General features: G+C 44.4%; 1 pseudogene; it reads right to left on the bottom strand.

Annotated features, from left to right (window-relative positions):
- Positions 1-850: 850 nt before the first annotated feature.
- Positions 851-1,424, bottom strand: LOC131483185 (zinc finger MYND domain-containing protein 19-like; annotated as a pseudogene).
- Between the last annotated feature and the right edge of the window lie 3,777 nt (positions 1,425-5,201).

The following is a 5,201-nucleotide window of genomic DNA, read 5'->3' as shown; positions in this document are numbered from 1 at the left end:
ATTGCTGGAGACAGAACTGATCCAACAATTGCAACCATCAGTGTTTCTTCATAAGGTGATTGGGGTGACAAACTGTACCAGACGTAAGAATCAGGTTTGGGATCACCTCAGACATTTATTTGACTGCTAGATTCAGAACCCCAACCATTGAGAGAATCACAAGTTCCATGGTCTGACTGTGGAGTGCTTGAGTCAGTGCCAGGCAAACTCAGTGGATTATACTAAATAGTGGACAGCATAGCCAGTTGCAAATAGAGGATATGGTGATACATTGGAGCCTGCAGAAGATATCCGGTACCATAGCAGAGGATGGGGAATGGAGTGCATTGATCAACTACCCCAGCCATATATTGGCAGTGCATAGTGGTGCAGAGACTTTGAGGTGAACTTTGTCAGCCAGTGAGTTCAGGAGTGATTTCATCATGTTTTGAGTGGTGAGACTGGCAGCAATTCAGACTATTGGACTATCAAAACCACCTGAGTAGTGTCCTCAGAGCCTACCCCCGATCAGGGACCCTATGATGGCTGGGAGGCTGGGTGTGACTTCTCCCTTCATCTCCTGTTTCCCTCAGAAACAGGAAGGAATAAAGGGAATTAATTAATTAATTAATTATGCCTGGCCCTGTGCCATCTGAGGATCTCAGTAAAGTATTCTATTTGTCACTTCTGCTCTTCCCTCTGCCGTGCCCCCCCAAAAAACTGCACATGTATTTGCAAACATATTAACAGATAAATAATGAGGGCATCAGGGGGTACCCAAACCCTGCATCTGGACTGGCACATGCTTCATGGGTGCCTTCAGTCCAGGCTCCAATCTCATGGCACACCAAAGAGTAGCCCCACAGCCCAGTCATTGCTCTGGTTCCAGCTCCTGCAGGCAGCTGCAATTTTGCTCCTGACAGCCCTTCCTGGGGGCGGGCCAGTCCTTCTGCTTGCAATGGGACTCATAGTAGCGGGTCATTGGTAGCACCCATAGAAATTTAAACTCCTGGAGCTGTTTCTCAATCACCGTGAAGATCAGATAGTGCCGCTCCTAGTAGTTGAACGAGTTCTCCTCTTCCTCCACCACATTCCTGTTGGCATTGTAGTGCAAAGTTATGCTCAGGATGGGGAACTGCTCTTCTATAGGATCTGTAGCAAACTTCTGAATCAGGAGCCAAAACAAGCTCTGCTGCCTCTACTTGCTGGATGTCTCCTTGGCTTGGGGCAGCCAGCCCCAAGGCATGAGCTTCAAGTTGGGCAGGCAGTTGTCCATGGTCATAGCATTGAATGAACCACCTTGAAGCCAGCACCACCCCAGTGCTACTCCCACAGCATCTTGTGCAGGAGCCTGCCAAATATTGGCCTTGGTTCTTGTCAAAGGTGTGTACAAAGATCTTAGCAGCATTTCTATCCACATCTTTTTTAATTGTGTCTAGATACATATTTTTTTTACTTCTTCTTTTTTATTATTATCATTTTATGATACAGTTCCATAGGCCCTGGGATTTTCCTTATCCCCTACCCAACTCCCTCCCCCTCACTGAGTTAATGTATATCATTACTAGAGCAGAGTTCTTCATGCACAATCATATGTACATCACTGCAGCCATGACAATGGCAGAGAGTCCAACATCCTATTGTCAAGATATGGTAAACAATTTCAGTGGGAGTTCAACTTTGGAAGTAGAGAAGCATACTGCATTGTATCCCCGTCACTGGATATGATAGTCTCCATTGCATAGTTTTTATACATCCCGTTAAATGAAAAGTCTCAAAACAAAATCAATAACAGAAAAAAAAAAAAGAAATTAACACCATGAAGCTAAATAACATGTTACTGAATGATTAATGTGTCATTGAAGAAACAAAAATGAAAATCAAGAACCTCCCTGAAAAAAATTATTCCACTGTATGACATATGAGTATTGAATAAAGATTCCCAATGACAGTAACTCTTCCTTTGAAGAACTTGTAATCACTGAACAATGCTGACCACTGAACACGAGTTCATGCAAAACCTAAGGGTTGGGGCTTGCCTAGCAGGATATCCTATTACCTGACACGATGATGGATCAGCAGACTGGTCACATTAGGCAGGGATTAATTACATTAATTACATTAATTACAATGGATAAGGGTTGGTTGGGCTTAGCCGCAGCATTAGCTGGCCGAGGCTGGCACTGGGAGCTAATTCTGTCAAGTCAAATGCCAGAACCACCTGGAGAGTGCACAATCTGGGAGTGGGAGTGGCCTAGAAGGGAAATAGTGGGCACCTCCCTCTTGGTTTACCATGCTCACTGGACAGCACAAATACCAGGACAGGGGCAGGGGTGGCTAGACAGAAAGGCACCTGCTAGTAGATGTATGGGCTGGATAGTAGGTTTGTTGGGTTGAACGAGGCTTCAATGCCCATTGATATGTGCGAGAGCTAAATGGGATGTCGACAGACTGGACAAGCCTGCGGTACATACTGGCAAGCATGGGAACCAGGGTAGGGGGCAGAACTGGTGGGGGTTATGGGGTGTCACCCCAACTGGTCTGCAGCTCCAACTGATTTGCGTGAGGACTGAGTATAAAGTGAGCAGGATCGGGATGGACTACAACACCTGTTGGTTCACGAGGGAGACAGGGCTGGAAACAGAACGGACCCAGCAATCACAACAACCAGCATGTGCATAAGCTGATTGGTGTGACGGATGGTGTTGGACTCTGTACTAGCAAATTCGTGTAAGAATCAGGCCTGGGATCATCTCAGATGAAGTTTCTTTGGAGATCCCTCCAACTGAACTGCTGATCTTAGACCCCCAACCATGAGTAGAATGTCAGCCAGTGATCTCTGAGTAGGTTTCACCGTGATTGAAATGGCGAGATTGGCAGCAATCCAGAACCGATGAACTATCAAAACTGTTTGAGCAGGACCCTCGGAGCGCACCGCCTGTTGGGGATCTGGGATGGATGGGAGGTTGGGTGGGGCTTTTCCATTTGTTTTTCCCCTAACCCCAGATACAGGGAAAAATGATAATATTAATGTGGAAACAATGGTATTACCCACTTTCCCCTGTAGCCCTTGACCCTTTGTACCCTAATCAAGTAAGTAAGATGATCAAAAATTAATTAAAAAAAGAATTGTATTTCATTTTCAAAGACAAAAGAAAGCTTTGCTGGATACGTTATCCTGGGCTGACAATTTTTTGTTTGTAGAATCTGGACTATGTTGCTCCATTCTCTTCTTGCCTGTAGAGCTACCTGTGAGAGGTCTGTGAGTTTACTTGTCAATCCTTTATATGTGAGTTGATTTTTTTTTCGTGCACATTTAAGGTTCTTTTCCTTATGTTCAATTGAAGAGAGCTTGATTATCATGTGTCTTGATGAATATCGCTTTTGGTCAACCATGTTGGAGTTCTGTACCCCTTCTGGATATTGTTTCCCAATCCTTCCTCTAGACTTGGGAAATTTTCACTTATTATATCATGAAATATATTTGTAAACTCAGCTTCTCTTTCTGCACCTTATGCGAATCCCTTACTTTTGTATTTGGTCTTTTAGTCGTGTCTTTCGATTTTTGAACAGTTTTTTTTTTTTTTTTTTTGCCTGATCCAGCTCTGCTTCCGGTTTTGTTTTTGTTGTTTATTTCCCCCTTGTGAAAGGAAATATCTTCTAATTTTGACATTCTTTCTTCTGCCTTCTTCATTCTATATTGGTGACTCTCCACTGTACTTTTTTTTAAAAGATTTATTTTTATTACAAAGTCAGATATACATAGAGAGGAGGAGAGATAGAGAGGAAGATCTTCCATCCGATGATTCACTCCCCAAGTGAGCCGCAATGGGCCAGTGCACGCCAATCTGATGCCGGGAATCAGGAACCTCTTCTGGGTCTCCCACGCGGGTTCAGTGTCCCAATGCTTTGGGCCATCCTCGACTGCCTTCCCAGGCCACAAGCAGGGAGCTGGATGGGAAGTGGAGCTGCCAAGATTAGAACCGGCGCCCACATGGGATCCTGGGGCGTTCAAGGTGAGGACTTAAGCCGCTAGGCCACCCCACCGGGCCCTCCACTGTACTTTAAATTTGCTCCACACTATTCTTCATTTCTAATAAATCAACTTTCATTTTATTCATTTCCAGTGTGAAATATCCCTTAAATTACTTGAATGCCTGGTTTATGTACTTCTTGTTGTTGATAGGAAGTTTTATAACAAGTGTTTTGAACTGTGTATACCGCATTTTCTTGATGTATTCCTCAGTTAACTCTGAGGTTGGCAGAAACTTTTGCTCCTTGGCAGGGAAGTCTTCAGTAACATTCATTGTGCCTCTGTCTCTTCTTTTCTTTTGGTCATTGTACTTCTGCTTTGCAGATTCTTCTCCTTGGGGCAGGGTTCTAAGCTCTTCCATCCACAAGTCTACAGTTCAATTTTACTTATTGTGCTTGGGTTCTTTGTTTGCAGTCACTTGTTCCACTCCCTCCAGCAAGTTCCTGGACTGGACTCTTTTGTTAGATTTCCACCATGGTCTCTGTAGCCCTAGCTCCTGGCTCACCAGTCTCCTTCCCTCCTGGGATACAGTGCTGAGGCTGCAAAATTTGTCTGAACAACCTGCCTTCCACTCCCAGGTGGAGCAAGTCCCAGGATTATGAAGACAAGTGGTGTCCTATATAAAGAGGTTGTTGGTGATGCTGATCTTGCTAGAACCTGTTGACCATTTGGTCTGAGTGCCACACGGACCTATTTTAACCTGTATAATGCCATAGATGGTATTAGTTTGTGGGACCAGTGCAATGCACTGGACTCAGTGATTTCTTGCAAGTTCAGTGCATGCACAATTCATTGCTGTCCCCTGCATTCTTACATTCTTTGTCACCCTGCAAGAAATGGCACCTGTTCTGCCACTAGTAGTGTTTTTGATCTGCTGGCTATCAAGTCTGTGGGATACTTCAACCTATCTTGGATGAAACCTATAGGATGTCATGTTGTTGCAGTTCATTGTGTCAGAAATGAGTTTACACACAGCTCAATGCATGAGCAGTACTGTGCATGGCCCATGCCTCCTTAAACAAAATGGTGCCTAATTCTGGTCTAGGAGGCTGACTGGGCTGTGAAATATATTCTGTTTCTGCACTGCCCACCTGAGATCTGCTACTCTGTCCCTTCTCCTAGGCAAATCAAACAGACCAGCTGGACGATTTGGCCTTTTAGTAGTGTGTTTTAACTCTGAATAATTTTT

This window comes from Ochotona princeps, chromosome 24 (assembly GCF_030435755.1).
Source record: "Ochotona princeps isolate mOchPri1 chromosome 24, mOchPri1.hap1, whole genome shotgun sequence".
Classification (NCBI taxonomy): domain Eukaryota; kingdom Metazoa; phylum Chordata; class Mammalia; order Lagomorpha; family Ochotonidae; genus Ochotona; species Ochotona princeps.
The sequence above is the reverse complement of the archived record's forward strand: the minus strand, read 5'-3'. Positions and strand labels throughout refer to the sequence as shown.